Source organism: Nerophis ophidion, linkage group LG08 (genome assembly GCF_033978795.1).
Source record: "Nerophis ophidion isolate RoL-2023_Sa linkage group LG08, RoL_Noph_v1.0, whole genome shotgun sequence".
Classification (NCBI taxonomy): Eukaryota; Metazoa; Chordata; class Actinopteri; order Syngnathiformes; family Syngnathidae; genus Nerophis; species Nerophis ophidion.
This window is the reverse complement of record NC_084618.1, coordinates 5,130,091-5,148,172: the sequence shown is the minus strand read 5'-3', so window position 1 is coordinate 5,148,172 and position 18,082 is coordinate 5,130,091. Positions and strand designations below refer to the sequence as shown.

General features: G+C 42.5%; 1 pseudogene; it reads left to right on the top strand.

Annotated features, from left to right (window-relative positions):
* Nucleotides 1-18,082, top strand: part of LOC133557227 (proteasome activator complex subunit 4B-like) — a 199,170-nt pseudogene that overhangs the window by 71,202 nt on the left and 109,886 nt on the right.

The following is an 18,082-nucleotide window of genomic DNA, read 5'->3' as shown; positions in this document are numbered from 1 at the left end:
CCAGCAGCAAGAGCTATTCAGACCGAAAAAAAAACACAATTTCCCCATTAATTTGAGCGAGGATGAAAGATTCGTGGATGATGATATTTATAGCGAAGGACTAGAAAAAAATTAAATTAAATAAAAAGCGACGGCTACGGGCGGCGGCAGTGTGAGTGTTTCAGATGTAATTAGACACAATTATTAGGGTACATCTGGGAGATCCCTTATCTGCTTATAGTTTTAATAGTGTTTTAGTGAGATTGTAAAGACATACCTCGAGGTCGGATGGCTGCGGTGAACACTCAGTGTCTCGGAGAGAAGTCGAGGAGCCAAGCTCGCAGCTGCCTTTTAAACAGCTGTTGCAGGAGGACGAATAATCCAATGATGTCTCCGGAAAGATATATATATCACAATTTTCCCATCCAAAAGCATGCTGGTTGACGTAGAGAAACATGTTCGCTTGACCGCTCTGTGTTAAAAACAAAGAAACACCGGCTGTGTCTCGGTGCTAAAGATAGCTGCAATACACCGCTTTCCACCAACAGCATTCTTCTTTGACGTCTCCATTATGAATTGAACAAATTGCAAAAGATTCAGCAACACAGATGTCCAGAATACTGGACATCAAAAGGCGCACCGGATTATAGGGCGCATTAAAGGCCTACAGAAATGCTATTTTCTTATTTAAACGGGGATAGCAGGTCCATTCTATGCGTCATACTTGATCATTTCGCGATATTGCCATATTTTTTGCTGAAAGGATTTAGTAGAGAACATCCACGATAAAGTTCGCAACTTTGGGTGCTGATAAAAAAGCCTTGCTTGTACCGGAAGTAGCAGACGATGACATCACAAGTGTGAGGGCTCCTTAAGTCCTCACATTGTTTTTAATGGGAGCCTCCAGCAGCAAGAGCTATTCAGACCGAAAAAAAACACAATTTCCCCATTAATTTGAGCGAGGATGAACGATTGGTGGATGATGATATTGATAGCGAAGGACTAGAAAAAAATTAAATTAAATAAAAAGCGACGGCTACGGGCGGCGGCAGCGTGAGTGTTTCAGATGTAATTAGACACAATTATTAGGATAATTCTGGGAGATCCCTTATCTGCTTGTAGTTTTTATAGTGTTTTAGTGAGATTGTAAAGACATACCTCAAGGTCGGATGGCTACGGTGAACACGCAGTGTCTCGGAGAGAAGCCGAGGAGCCAATCTCCCAGCTGCCTTTTAAACAGCTATTGCAGGAGGACGAATAATCCAATGATGTCTCCGGTAAGATATATATATCACAATTTTCCCATCCAAAAGCATGCTGGTTGACGTAGAGAAACATGTTCGCTTGACCGCTCTGTGTTAAAAACAAAGAAACACCAGCTGTGTCTCGGTGCTAAAGACAGCTGCAAAACACCGCTTTCCACCAACAGCATTCTTCTTTGACGTCTCCATTATGAATTGAACAAATTGCAAAAGATTCAGCAACACTGATGTCCAGAATACTGTTTAAATGCGCGATGAAAAGAGACTACTTTTAGCCGCTAGTAGTGCGCTGCGCTAATATTTTCCGACAGTCCGTGACGTCACACGCACGCATCATCATTCCGCGACGTTTTCAACAAGAATATCCGCGGGAAATTTAAAATTGCAATTTAGTAAACTAAAAAGGCCGTGTTGGCATGTGTTGCAATGTTAATATTTCATCATTGATATATAAACTATCAGACTGCGTGGTCGCTAGTAGTGGCTTTCAGTAGGACTTTAAAGGGGTATTTTTTTTTTTTTTTTTCTAAATGTAAAACCCTTCATTTTGGTCTACATAACATGTAATGGTGGTTATTTGGTCAAAAATTTGCATTGATGATGTTTTACAGACCATTTTCAAGCCGCTTCAGAATGCAGCGTTTTGTGGGCGGTCTTATTTAGGTGGCTCACTTTTGGCAGCGTCTTCGTTGTAGCGGTGTAGCGTGCAAGGACGGAAGTGGAAGAAATGTCTTTTAGTTATTTTCTTTCATGAAAAAGCACATAAACTTTCATAGTTTTTTTTGTTCCTTATACATTTCCATGATCAGAAAGGAGCAGATGGAAGAATACTATTCTTATATTTATCCGCCCCCTTTTTAACACAAATTATTTTATATAACTTTATAACTGTTCCCTCCACCAACACCCAAACTCCAACATACTTTTTAAATTTAGTTGAAGCATTTTCACAATGACACGTCCGATCAAAAATAAGTTTGATATAATTCCAGTTGTCTCTCTTTTTGTAACTCTTTCTGAATTCAAAGATATTCTTGCAACTTTTTAAGTCTTTGTTTAGAGAATTCCATGCTTTCACACCAGCAACATGCAAGCACATTTGTTTCAAATTTGTTCGTTCTCTTGGATGTTTAAAATCATCCGGCCTTCTGTGGTTCTCATTCAGACTTTACTTCAATCTCCTCATCCATGGCTCACTAGTGCAACAGCACGGGAAATGTGTCCCTTGAAAAAAACGTCCGAAGGGAACTCTCTAATAACCAAAGTTCCTTGGGTGAATAATGTAAACTCACTACACCGGTATGTTTTAGCGCTTTCATGGCGAATTTACTGACGCATAAAAGTAAGAACTTTACACTACTTTATATTAGAAATGGCAACAGTGGAGGATAAATGTCCCATAACAAGAAGATGGAGAAAAAGAAGAAGCTTATCGGCTACAGACTACAAAAGCGGACTCGCGCAAATTTTCAGGAATAATGCAGATCCCAAATACAGATCAGCAGGTACCAGAAGGTAGGAAAAGTTTTGCATAATATTGCAAAACAAAACGCCAGATAATGTCTTAGCTTATACACACACAATAATAATACTCACATGTTGAAGCACAGCACAATCCACCAAGTGGTGCGGCTTCATAGTTAAACCAAAGTCGTACTAAAACATTTTGATGGATGTCTGAGTGCCGTGTGTATTGTTCTATATTTTGAATGGAACATATAATATTTTGGTGGTGTTTACTTGAGTTATATTGCAGTCTACACCTATCTTTTTTGTGTGACTGCCATCATGTTGCAGTCTACATCTATCTCTTATGTGTGACTGCCATCTACTGTTCACACTTATCATTTCACCATGTACCAAATAAAATAGCTTCAAGGTTGGTAACCACAACCAAAATTATTCTGTACATTAGGCGCACCGGGTTATAAGGCGGTCTGTCGAGTTTTGAGAAAATTCAAGGATTTTAAGTGCGCCTTATAGTCCGAAAAATACGGTATTTGTTTAGGATAACAAAATACAATGATACACAATTCTACACTAATGGGAAATGTTTGTATCCCTTTATTGCATATTTGTATTATCATACAGTGGGGCAAAAAAGTATTTAGTCAGCCAGCGATTGTGCAAGTTCTCCCACTTCAAATGATGACAGAGGTCTGTAATGTTCATCATAGGTACACTTCAACTGTGAGAGACAGAATGTGAAAAAAAATCAAGGAATTTTAAAGAATTTATTTTTAAATTATGGTGGAAAATAAGTATTTGGTCAACCATTCAAAGGTTTTGGCTCAAAATCTCACGATACATGGCCCCATTCATTCTTTCCTTGACACGGATCAATCGTCCTGTCCCCTTAGCAGAAAAACAGCCCCAAAGCATGATGTTTCCACCCCCATGCTTCACAGTAGGTATGGTGTTCTTGGGATGCAACTCAGTATTCTTCTTCCTCCAAACACGAGGAGTTGAGTTTATACCGAAATGGATACATGGATGATACAGCAGAGGATTGGGAGAATGTCATGTGGTCAGATGAAACCAAAATAGAACTTTTTGGTATAAACTTGTTTGGTATAAACTTTTTTTAGCATCACACAATCTCTTTTCTTTAAAAAAAATGTAAAATATGTTTATAATCTCAGGAAATACAACCCCTGGACACATGAAGACTTATATTATGACCATTGTATGACATACTTGCCAACCTTGAGACCTCTGATTTTGGGGGGTGTGGCCGGGGGTTGGGGGTGGGGCGTTGTTGGGGGCGTGGTTAAGAGGGGAGGAGTATATTTACAGCTATCCATCAATCCATTTTTTACCGCTTATTCCCTTTGGGGTAGCGGGGGGCGCTGGTGCCTATGTCAGCTACAATCGGGCGGAAGGCGGTGTACACCCTGGAAAAGTCGCCACCTCATCGCAGTATATGTAGAAATCTTTATTTATAATTGAATCGCTTGTTTATTTTTCAACAAGTTTTTAGTTATTTTTAAATCTTTTTTCCCCAAATAGTTCAAGAAAGACCACTACAAATGAGCAATATTTTGCACTGTTATACAATTTAATAAATCAGCAACTGATGACATAATGCTGTATTTTACTTCTTTATCTTTTTTTTTTTTCAACCAAAAATGCTTCGCTCTGATTAGGGGGTACTTGAATTAAAAAAAAGTTCACAGGGGGTACATCTCTGAAAAAACGGTGAAGAACCACTGTTCTAAAAGCCGTAAATGTTATCGTCACATATGCATGCACAGTAGATGGCAGTATTGTCCCGTTTAAGATTGTCACAACATTGCTGTTTACGGCAGATGAAAACTCGACTGCTGTTGTTGTGTGTTGTTGCCGCGCTGGGAGGAAGTTAATGAGACTGCCTAACAATAAACCCACATAAGAAACCAAGAACTCGCCCTCGATCATTCTACAGTTTTAACGTCATTGGGCAGGCACTGCGGGAAAGCGGACGTGAAAACAGGCTGTCGAAACGTCACTCGGGTCCGCATGCAGCTGGAGGGGGCGTGGCCTCCAGCTCCGTCTTAATTTCGGGAGATTTTCGGGAGAAAATTTGTCCCGGGTGGTATTCGTGAGAGGCGCTGAATTTCGGGAGTCTCCCGGAAGTATTTGGTATGATCCTGTAACTACTTGGTATTGGATCGATACCTACATTTGTGGTATCATCCAAAACTAGAAGAATAAGTGATTATTACTTTTTAACAGAAGTGTATATAGAACATGTTAAAAGAAAATAACCAGATATTAAGAGTAAATAACAATTATTCATTTTTACAGCCTGTCCTTCTCTGTCGTCTTTGTGTGTGTGTGTGTTGTTTTTGCGGATTTCGGTCATCTGGACCAGGGTGGACCAGGGAATCCTGCACAGAGAGAGTTGACCTGCCTCTTCAACAGCATCGCCTCCTTTTACCATCCCTCCAACCATGGCCGCTGGCAGGTCAGCAACTCACTCACTCACTCACTCACTCACTCAATCCGTGGCTAGTTTGTTGCTCTTGTTTGATTTATAACCTGTCATTCAAGACTTGGCCGGCCTTCAACACCATAATAGAATGCACAGGCTTTGCGGGCAGCGTGGCCGTCTGTCTCTGGGCGATAACGCTAAAGATGCTGCCGTGTGTCCGCAGTCTCGACTCATGCGCCTGCTGCAGCGTCTACCGGCCAGCGTGGTGCGCCGCGTCCACCGCGAGCGTCACGCCGCTCCCGGCTGGATCACGCTGGTGCCAGAATCTCAGAGGCTGACCGACGAAGACCTGCAGGAGTTCACGCGCAGTCTCACTGGCGCCGCCCTGCTGGCTATGTTCAGGTACTTCATTTATACCACCATTTGTTTTCCCATTTGCCTGCTACAGAACATTACAAAAGAGTATGAATGATATTTTTTAAAAAAACAACTCAAAAGTTAGTAGCAAAACCTGGAAATGTTCCAAAATCCCACCGATGACAACATACCGTATTTCCTTGAATTGCCGCCGGGGCGCTAATTAATTTAAAACCTCTTCTCATTCCGGTTTTTACCAAAGGCATGCGGTAAATTTAGGCCTGCGCTTATAATGGGGCGGCATGGCATAGTGCAGTGGTCCCCAACCTTTTTTTATCCGCGGACCGGTCAACGCTTAATAATTTGTCCCGCGGCCCGGGGGGGGGTGTCAGTCAATCAATCAATCAATCAATGTTTACTTATATAGCCCTAAATCACTAGTGTCTCAAAGGGCTGCACAAACCACCACGACATCCTCGGTAGGCCCACATAAGGGCAAGGAAAACTCACACCCAGTGGGACGTCGGTGACAATAATGACTATGAGAACCTTAGAGAGGAGGAAAGCAATGGATGTCGAGCGGGTCTAACATGATACTGTGAAAGTTCAATCCATAATGGATCCAACACAGTCGCGAGAGTCCAGTCCAAAGCGGATCCAACACAGCAGCGAGAGTCCCGTTCACAGCGGAGCCAGCAGGAAACCATCCCAAGCGGAGGCGGATCAGCAGCGCAGAGATGTCCCCAGCCGATACACAGGCAAGCAGTACATGGCCACCGGAGTGGGACATAGAAGAAAAAGAAAAGAAACGGCAGATCAACTGGTCTAAAAAGGGAGTCTATTTAAAGGCTAGAGTATACAAATGAGTTTTAAGGTGAGACTTAAATGCTTCTACTGAGGTGGCATCTCGAACTGTTACCGGGAGGGCATTCCAGAGTACTGGAGCCCGAACGGAAAACGCTCTATAGCCCGCAGACTTTTTTTGGGCTCTAGGAATCACTAATAAGCCGGAGTCCTTTGAAGGCAGATTTCTTGCCGGGACATATGGTACAATACAATCGGCAAGATAGGATGGAGCTAGACCGTGTAGTATTTTATACGTAAGTAGTAAAACCTTAAAGTCACATCCCCTTTTTTTTTTTTTTTTTCTTCTTTGTCATGAAAAAGGGAGGTTTTTGTGGTTGGTGCACTAATTGTAAGTGTATATTGTGTTTCTATTGTTGATTTGAGAAAAAAAAATATATATATATTTTTACTTTTTTAAATAAAAATTAATAAAAAATTATTCTGCGGCCCGGTGGTTGGGGACCACTGCCTTGGATGGCACTGTATAAAAAAGCGACTTCAATTTCTAAAGGATATCACCACATGCGCTTAGAAACACTTCAGAAAACCACTGTCACTAAATACAGTTCGTCGCTACATCTATAAGTGCAAGTTAAAGCTCTACTATGCAAAGCGAAAGCCATTTATCAACAACATCCAGAAACGCCGTCGGCTTCTCTGAAGAATTTTTTATTTAAAAAAAAAAAATAATAATTTTTTTTTTTTTTTGGTTGGGGACCACTGGCGTAGTGGGTAGTGCGGACGTGCCAGGAACCTGAGGGTTGCAGGTTCGCTTCCCAGCTTTTGACATCCAAATCGCTGCCGTTGTGTCCTTGGGCAGGACACTTCACCCTTTGTCGGACAGCTGTGGCTACAGATGTACTGTAGCTTACCACCACCAGGTGTGAATGAAAGATGGGTTCCCACTTCTCTGTGAGCGCTTTGAGTATCTAACAATAAAAAAGCGCGATATAAATCTAATCCATTATTAGGGTCCTTGGCCCATGGGTCCTTTGCCATGGGCCAAGGACCCTATTGAAACTGCTGTGTTTTATTATTATTCCACACCTACGCGCTGTAACATGCTTCAAAACTCACCAAATTTGACACACACGTCGGTAGAGCAAACCTTCCCAACATATTAAGCAACCAATCCCCCAAAATGAAAATTGCGTTCTAGCGCCCCCTAGGAAAAAATTACAGACAAAACTGCATGTAACTTCTGTTAGGAATGTCATAGCGACATGAAACAAAAACTCCTATGTAGGTCTGACTTACACCCAATTTTCATACACTCACTTCTTTCAGCAAAAATCTACAAGAGGTTGGCAAAAACCCCTTCAAAATAAAATTTTCGCAAAAAATGCAATTTTTGCCTCTTTGCGCTGTAATTTGACCCCATTTAAATGCTTTAAAAGTCACCAAACTTGGCGCGCACATAAGGACTGGCGAATATTGGGATCTAATGAAAAAACCAAACCCCAAAACTCAAAATTGCGCTCTAGCGCTATTTTTGAATAAAACACTGAAAAAACTGCTCCTAGGAAGAAAACACAGACAAAATTGCTTGTAACTTCCGGTAAGAATGTCGGAGAGACATGAAACAAAAACCTCTATGTAGGTCTCACTTAGACCTACATTTCATAGGCTGACAACCCCCAACAAAAATCAACAGGAAGTTTGCAATCCCCCCTTCAAAACAAAAGTTTTGTAAAAACCGGTCACCTTTCTTCAAACATTATCTCCTCTGAGTGCGTTTGTTGTTTTGGCTTCAAACTCGCACAGGAGAGAGATTGAACCCTTCTGATTAAAAGTATTGAACAGAGTTTTGATAAGTTCTCAGCTTTTGATTTTACGCGCCTTCAAAGAACCCCTGTGCAAAGTCTCCTAAAAATTTTCATTTTTGCCTCTGAGCTGTTATTTGACCCCCTTAAAATGCTTCTAAACTCACCAAACTTGACACACACATCAGGTCTGGCAAAAATTGCGATCTGATGAAAAAACCTAACCTCAAAACTCCAAATTGCGCTCTACCGCCCCCCTAGGAATACAACACGGACAAACTGCTCCTAGGAAGAAAACACAGACAAAACTGCTTGTATCCTCCGGTAGGAATGTCAGAGAGACATGAAACAAACAACACTATGTAGGTCTCACTTAGACCTACATTTTAATAATTAACATACTTTAGCAAAAATCAACAGGAAGTTTGATATTTTCACTTCAATACAACAACTGCATTACTTTCACAATGCATTAGATTCTCAAAATAGTGGCTCCAAGGCGTCTTCTAACGCTTATCCGGCCGTGGGTCTCGGGGGCAGCAGCCAAAGGCGGACCCGACCAACGCTGCTTGAAGCTTTAATTATTATTATTATTATTATTATTATAAATTTGAGTGTGATGTAAGGATGCTGTCACGCCAAATTTCTTCTCCCTATAAAAACCTTCCGGAGTCATGATTAATACAGACGTTTTGTTAACGCTATATCATAAAAAAAATGTAAAAAACAATTTACGAACACAAGCTATGGGATGACATAAGAGGAAAGGTGACCCCGGAAGTAAATGCGTCATCCCATAGCTTGTTTTTAAATTTTTTTTATAATATAGCGTTAACAAAACTTCTGTATTTTTATAATACAGCGTTATATTTTTATAGTATAGCGTTAACATAACATCTGTATTAATCGGAAGTAAATGGGGGAGTGGGTTTTGTAGGGGGGAAGACATTTGGCGTGACAATACCATCATGAAAAGCACATTTAATTAAAAAAAAAGGGTTATTATGGTCTTACCTTTACTTATAAATGAAGTCCATGCGCAGCTCATTCTGATCAAAAGCATCGATAACTTGTTTATAGAAGTCTTCCTTATCTTTCTTCAGTTTTAAAAGTCTCTCAGTCTCGATGGAGATCTTCCTTTATTATCTCCTGCTTCGAATGAAAGTCCAGTTTAGAAAACAGTTTTATTTTAGATATGTAATCCTCCATGTTAAAAGTGCAAGCGAGAGGAAAAAAATAAAGGATCGCTGCTCACTCTTGCTGCTTGTTGTCACTTCTTCTGCAGCCGAGTAGTCGCAAGAAGGATCACTAGCGCCCTCTACCACAAGGAGGCGGGAGTCATTTAATGACTCATATTTGACACACGCAGCTACGGTATATTAATAAAACATAGCTGCTTACCGTTTATTTTTAGCATATTCAATAGCTTGAACCTTAAATCCTACTGAATATCTCTTAATCTTATTCCCTTTATGCAATTTCAAATTATTAAAATCAGCCTCCTCCATTTTGAAAATGATGACAGGTGAAGTGTCACTCGTGACGTGACGAGTTTGACCCTGTGGAAATTGTAGACATGCGCTAATAAAAATAATATTTTGCGAAACGAGTTTGAGCCGGCAGTAATTCTAGACAGGCGCATACTATATACCCGGCGGCAATTCAAGGAAATGCGGTATTTGGGTCAATATGGGATTTTCTTTGTCATCTATATCAGAAAGCAGATATGTGCAGTAGACAGTTTGTAACTGCTTAGTATATTTTGACCTACTTTGGTTTGATGTTTACTAAACCAAAAGTGAAGAATATTAAAGTGGTTTCCTGCATTCTTTAAAGGCCTACTGAAAGCCACTACTAGCGACCACGCAGTCTGATAGTTTATATATCAATGATGAAATATTAACATTGCAACACATGCCAATACGGCGTTTTTAGTTGACTAAATTGCAATTTTAAATTTCCCGCTAAGTCTCGTGTTGAAAACGTCGAGGTATGATGACTCGTATGATGACGCGTGCGTTTGACGTCTCGGATTGTAGCGGACATTATTTTCCAGCCCGATCCAAGCAATAAGTAGTCTACTTCAATCGCAATATTACACAGTATTCTGGACATCTGTGTTGCTGAATCTTTTGCAATTTGTTCAATTAATAATGGAGACGTCAAAGAAGAAAGATGTAAGTGGGAAGCTTTTAGCCTTTAGCCTTTAGCCACACAAACACATCCGGTGTTTCCTTGTTTAAAATTCCCGGAGGTGAAGCTTTACTATGGATCAGCGAACATGGATCCCGACTACATGTCAACCGGCAGTTTTCGGTGAGAAAATTGTGGTAATAAGTCTGCTCTTACCGGAGATCAGCGGAGCTTCTGTCCTGCTTTGTGACTTCCCTCAGAGACACTGGCGGTCACCACACCCCTCCGACTTTAAGGTATTATTTAACTCACTAAAACACTAGCAACACAATAAGCAGATAAGGGATTTCCCAGAATTATCCTAGTAAATGTGTCTAAAAACATCTGAATCGCTCTCACTGCCCTCGCCCTTTTTTTTTTCTTTCTCTATGTCTTCACTCTAACTTTCCTCATCCATGAATCTTTCATCCTCGCTCAAATTAATGCGGAAATCGTCGCTTTCTCGGTCCGAATAGCTCTAGCTGCTGGTGGCCATGATTGTAAACAATGTTCAGATGTGAGGAGCTCCTACAACCCGTGACATCACTCGCACATCGTCTGCTACTTCCGGTACAGGCAAGGCTTTTTTATTAGCGACCAAAAGTTGCGAACTTTATCGTGGATGTTCTCTACTAAATCCTTTCAACAAAAATATGGCAACATCACGAAATGATCAAGTATGACACATAGAATGGACCTGCTATCTCCGTTTAAATAAGAAAATCTCATTTCAGTAGGCCTTTAAAGTACCAATGATTGTCACACACACACTAGGTGTGGTGAAATTTGTCCTCTGCATTCGACCCATCCCCTTGATCACCCACTGGGAAGTGAGGGGAGCAGTGAGCAGCAGCGGTGGCCGCGCCCGGGAATCATTTTTGCTGATTTAACCCCCAATTCCAACCCTTGATGCTGAGTACCAAGCAGGGAGGTAATGGATCCATCCATCCCATCCATTTTCAACCGCTTATTCCCTTTTGGGGTCGCGGGGGGCGCTGGCGCCTATCTCAGCTACAATCGGGCGGAAGGCGGGGTACACCCTGGACAAGTCGCCACCTCATCGCAGGGCCAACACAGATAGACAGACAACATTCACACTCACATTCACACACTAGGGCCAATTTAGTGTTGCCAATCAACCTATCCCCAGGTGCATGTCTTTGGAAGTGGGAGGAAGCCGGAGTACCCGGAGGGAACCCACGCAGTCACGGGGAGGACATGCAAACTCCACACAGAAAGATCCCGAGCCTGGATTTGAACCCAGGACTGCAGGACCTTCGTATTGTGCGGCAGAAGCACTAACCCCTCTGCCACCGTGAAGCCCGCAATGGATCCCATTTTTTTATAGTCTTTGATATGACTCAATATTTTTTTTTCATGCGCCCCCTGCTGGTAACCTGCAGTAAGACGGGCTGCACGGACGCAGCCTACGCCCTCCAGAACCTGGCTTTGCTGACGCCGGAGCTCGCCATTCCACCTGTGCTGGAGAAGTACGCCTGTTAGTCGCCGCCATGCCTATGGGACTTCTTCCAAACTAAACCCTGGCGATGCGTTCCACAGGACGTACGCAGCCATGGAGACGCTGACGGAGCCGCACACCCTCACCGCCACTCTCAGCTGCATGATCGGGATGGCGCGGAGCCTGGTCGCCCCCAGCGACTGTTACCCGGAGGGCCGCCTGCATGTGCTGCCGCTGCTCATGGGGTCTCTGCCGGGTGTGGACCCCAACGACTTCAGCAAGTGCATGGTGAGTTAAGGACTAACTTGACCTCGTAGTAGAATCTCTCATGTTGGATAAAGTTGGACTGTACAATATTGGTTAAAAATATCTATCGTGGTATTTACAAACCCCGTTTCCATATGAGTTGGGAAATTGTGTTGGATGTAAATATAAACGGAATACAATGATTTGCGAATCTTTTTCAACCCATATTCAGTTGAATGCACTACAAAGACAAGATATTTGATGTTTAAACTCATAAACTTTATTTTTTTTTTGCAAATAATATTTAACTTAGAATTTCATGGCTGCAACACGTGCCAAAGTAGTTGGGAAAGGGCATGTTCACCACTGTGTTACATCACCTTTTCTTTTAACAACACTCAATAAACATTTCGGAACTGAGGAAACTAAATGTTGAAGCTTTGAAAGTGGAATTCTTTCCCATTCTTGTTTTATGTAGAGCTTCAGTTGTTCAACAGCCCGGGGTCATGTTGTCGTATTTTACGCTTCATAATGCGCCACACATTTTGGATGGGAGACATGTCTGGACTGCAGGCGGGCCAGGAAAGTACCCACACTTTTTTACTACGAAGCCACGCTGTTGTAACACGTGGCTTGGCATTGTTTTGCTGAAATAAGCAGGGGCGTCCATGATAACGTTGCTTGGATGACAACATATGTTGCTCCAAAACCTGTATGGACCATTCAGCATTAATGGTGCCTTCACAGATGTGTAAGTTCCCCATGCCTTGGGCACTAATGCACCCCCATACCATCACAGATGCTGGCTTTTGAAATTTTCTCCTATAACAATCCGGGTGGTTATTTTCCTCTTTGTTCCGTAGGACACCACCTCCACCGTTTCCAAATATAATTTGAAATGTGGACTCGTCAGACCACAGAACACTTTTCCACTTTGCACCAGTCCATCTTCCGAGGATGTTGTAGTCGTAATGATTTGTGCAGTCCTTTGAGACATTTGTGATTTGGGGCTATATAAATAAACATTGATTGATTGATTGATTGATCTTAGAAGAACTCGGGCCCAGCGAAGCCGCCGCGTTCCTGGGTGTTGTTGATAAATGTCTTTCGCTTTGCATAGCAGAGTTTTAACTTGCACTTACAGATGTAGTGACCAACTGTAGTTACTGACAGTGGTTTTATGAAGTGTTCCTGAGCTCATGTGGTGATGTCCTTCACACACTAATGTCGGTTTTTGAGGCAGTACCGCCTGAGGGATCAAAGGTCCGTGATAACATCGCCTACGTGCAGTGATTTCTCCAGATTCTCTGAACCTTTTGATGAGTTTATGTACCGTAGAGGTCTTCACGGTGGCAGAGGGGTTAGTGCATCTGCCTCACAATACGAAGTTCCTGCAGTCCTGGGTTCAAATCCAGGCTCGGGATCTTTCTGTGTGGAGTTTGCATGTTCTCCCCGTGAATGCGTGGGTTCCCTCCGGGTACTCCGGCTTCCTCCCACTTCCAAAGACATGCACCTGGGGATAGGTTGATTGGCAACACTAAATTGGCCCTAGTGTGTGAATGTGAGTGTGAATGTTGTCTGTCTATCTGTGTTGGCCCTGTGATGAGGTGGCGACTTGTCCAGGGTGTACCCCACCTTCCGCCCGATTGTAGCTGAGATAGGCGCCAGCGCCCCCCGCGACCCCAAAAGGGAATAAGCGGTAGAAAATGGATGGATGGATGGATGTACCGTAGATGGTAAAATCCCTAAATTCCTTGCAATAGCTCGTTGAAAAAATGTTGTTCTAAAACTGTTCGACAATTTGCTTACAAAATGGTGACCCTCACCCCATCCTTGTTTGTGAATGACTTAGCATTTCATGGAAGCTGCTTTTATACCCAATCATGGCACCCACCTGTTCCCAATTAGCCTGCACACCTGTGGGATGTCCCAAATAAGTGTTTGATGAGCATTCCTCAACTTTATCAGTATTTATTGCCACTTTTCCCAACTTCTTTGTCACATGTTGCTGGCATCAAACTCTAAAGTTAATGATTATTTGTAGGGATGTCCCGATACAACTTTTTCACTTCCGATACGATACCGATATTGTAGCCTTGAGTATTTGCCGATACCGATATCAATACGATACGATATAGGCACGAATCATACATATATTTATTCCTTATTTTGTTTTGTAGAATGTTAGAAAAGGCTTGATAAAGTGATGTTACTGTTACCGATGTTGTAGTGTTAAAACAGAAAACAATAGTCAGCAAGAGTAGGTATAGGAAAAACTGACCCATTTATTATTAACCAATTGGTTACATAAATTTTAACCTTCAACATAAGAGTATTACCTCAACAAATCCAATAAAAACAAAATGTTATATTTAAAGTGCAAAATAACAACTAATACCAACATAATTATACAATTGAAAAGAATAAATTAAAAATAAATGAGAAGACCCTGAAAAATAACCTAAATAAATCCAATAAAAAAAACAAAAAACGTTTTAAAGTGCAAACAGTTCAAGTTCACTTCAGTTATTTTTTTACTGTCAGCATATGTTGGAAACAACTGTGGGCAGGGACAAAAACCACAAAAACAACCCAATATTGTCCACTGTCCAACTGCTCTAAATTAAGAGTTCACAGCTCCAGTTTCACTGACTGACTATGCCCAAAACAATGTAGTAATTACTCTTAGTCTTCACTGAAGAATAGTGTAAACACAATAAACATATCACTCCAATAACAAGAGCATAAAACAAATAATAATCAGTCAGTGCTGACTACCCTTATTACTCCTCCTCCTCCTTCTCCACTTTCTGCAGTCCGATCATAATGTGGAGATTTTTTTTTAAGAAGATAAGCATTTCGGCATGCTGTGAGTTAAAATACTTCCACACAGCCGACATCACTACACTTTGCCGAGCACACGCGTTGTCGTTGTTGTGATCACGTGGGCTGTGCATGCTGGATCAGAGACGCTCTTCTTCCGCGGCCGCCACCAACGTTAATTAAGGGGCATTGCCGCCACCTACTGTGTTGGAGTGTGATCACACCAGTCACCTATTATAGAAGTGCTGCAGCGGCAAATGGACAGCTTATATCGGAGCGCTTATATCGGAGTTTTTAGATTCAGTCCGATAAAATCCGATATTCACTTTTTTGGCTAATATCGGACCGATTTCCGATATCAATATCGGATCGGGACATCCCTAATTATTTGCAAAAATAACATCAAATATATTGTCCTTGTAGATTATTCAACTGAATATGGGTTGAAAATGATTTGCAAATCATTGTATTCCGTTTATATTTACATCTAACACAATTTCCCAACTCATATGGAAACGAGGTTTGTATTATCCGTCACCCGCTTTTTGATTTACCACGCGACTAAAAATAACCACCTCTATTCCCAGATAACGTTCCAGTTCATCACCACCTTCACCACGCTGGTGCCTTTGGTCGATTGTTCGTCCGCACCATCTCGACACTCTGATCTATCTGAGGTACGTCATCAGTCACTTTTTCTCAGTTTACACCGGGCGGACTTATTCCAACAAAGCCAGTTCTTTCAAGTCGACGGATGCTTTAATACAGAAGTGCCCACACTTTTTCTGCAGGCGAGCTACTTTTCAATCGACCAAGTCAAGGGGATCTACCTCATTTATATATATCATTTATATTTATTTATTTATGAAAGAGACGTTTTTGTTAACAAGTTAAAGGTGTTTAAACATATATATATATTCCTTTCTTTCATGAAGACAAGAATATGAGTTGATGTATTACCTAGGGGTGTAACGGTACACAAAAATTTCGGTTCGGTACGTACCTCGGTTCAGAGGTCAGGGTTCGGTTCATTTTCGGTACAGTAAGAAAACAACAAAATGTAAATTTTTTGGTTATTTATTGTCACCGATTCTGTTCATAACTTTTATGGACAGAATTTCTAGGCGCAGTCAAGGCGTTGAGGGGATCCGGTTTGGTGACCGCAGGATTATGTCTCTGCTTTTTGCAGATGATGTGGTCCTGATGGCTTCATCTGACCGGGATCTTCAGCTCTCGCTGGATCGGTTCGCAGCTGAGTGTGAAGCGACCGGAATGAGAATCAGCACCTCCAAGTCCGAGTCAATGGTTCTCGCCCGGAAAAGGGTGGAATGCCATCTCCGGGTTGGGGAGGAGACCCTGCCCCAAGTGGAGGAGTTCAAGTACCTAGGAGTCTTGTTCACGAGTGAGGGAAGAGTGGATCGTGAGATCGACAGGCGGATCGGTGCGGCGTCTTCAGTAATGCGGACGTTGTACCGATCCGTTGTGGTGAAGAAGGAGCTGAGCCGGAAGGTAAAGCTCTCAATTTACCGGTCGATCTACGTTCCCATCCTCACCTATGGTCATGAGCTTTGGGTCATGACCGAAAGGATAAGATCACGGGTACAAGCGGCCCAAATGAGTTTCCTCCGCCGGGTGGTGGGTCTCTCCCTTAGAGATAGGGTGAGAAGCTCTGCCATCCGGGAGGAACTCAAAGTAAAGCCGCTGCTCCTCCACATAGAGAGGAGCCAGATGAGGTGGTTCGGGCATCTGGTCAGGATGCCACCCGAACGCCTCCCTAGGGAGGTGTTTAGGGCACGTCCAACCGGTAGGAGGCCACGGGGAAGACCCAGGACACGTTGGGAAGACTGTCTCCCGGCTGGCCTGGGAACGCCTCGGGATCCCCCGGGAAGAGCTAGACGAAGTGGCTGGGGAGAGGGAAGTCTGGGTTTCCCTGCTTAGGCTGTTGCCCCCGCGACCCGACCTCGGATAAGCGGAAGAAGATGGATGGATGGATGGTTATTTATTTATCTATCAAATTTGCGAAATCTTCCCCCAAAAATATTTTTCTTAGTGGAATCTTTGATGTGAAGTAATGGGAACCTTGGATAGGTCAATAATTCATAATAACATTGATTTTGATTCAATATTATGTTTTGAGCAATGACAGTTTGAAAGAAAAAAAAACAGCTTTGTTTTATTAGTCAGCATTGCAACTTTTTCTAAATTACATTTAGCCTTTAAACTTTTTTATTTCAATCAATCAATGTTTACTTATATAGCCCTAAATCACTAGTGTCTCAAAGGGCTGCACAAACCACCACGACATCCTCGGTAGGCCCACATAAGGGCAAGGAAAAACTCACACCCAGTGGGACGTCGGTGACAATGATGACTATGAGAACCTTGGAGAGGAGGAAAGCAATGGATGTCGAGCGGGTCTAACATGATACTGTGAAAGTTCAATCCATAATGGATCCAACACAGTTGCGAGAGTCCAGTCCAAAGCGGATCCAACACAGCAGCGAGAGTCCCGTTCACAGCGGAGCCAGCAGGAAACCATCCCAAGCGGAGGCGGATCAGCAGCGCAGAGATGTCCCCAGCTGATACGCAGGCAAGCAGTACATGGCCACCGGATCGGACCGGACCCCCTCCACAAGGGAGAGTGGGACATAGAAGAAAAAGAAAAGAAACGGCAGATCAACTGGTCTAAAAAGGGAGTCTATTTAAAGGCTAGAGTATACAAATGAGTTTTAAGGTGAGACTTAAATGCTTCTACTGAGGTGGCATCTCGAACTGTTACCGGGAGGGCATTCCAGAGTACTTCACTTTTGTTTATTTTAATAGTATTTTTAGAATGTGCCGTGGGCCTTTAAAACATTAGCTGTGGGCCGCAAATGGCTTCCGGGGCACACTTTTGACACCCCTGCTATAGATAATAAAAAATTAAATCTGATCAATCTATGGGTAAAAAAACGAGCCTGGCAACACATACGCGTTTATCATAACTCTTCTCGCTCTCTCTGTCTCTGCCCTCCCCTCGCACAATTTGTTTTGTTTTCAACCCCTTCTTAACCCTGAACGTACATTGAAAATACACGCAACCCTAACTTAAAATGCAGGACATTTGAGGCATTTAAGAAACTCCACCCGGACAGCCCCGCAAAAGAGGACATATCCGGTGAAAAGAGGAGGTATGGTCAGTCTATCGTAGCCCGATCGCTGCTAGCATGCCGTGTGTTGTGCCTCGGTATGCATTGTTTACACAACATGTGGTAAGCTACTT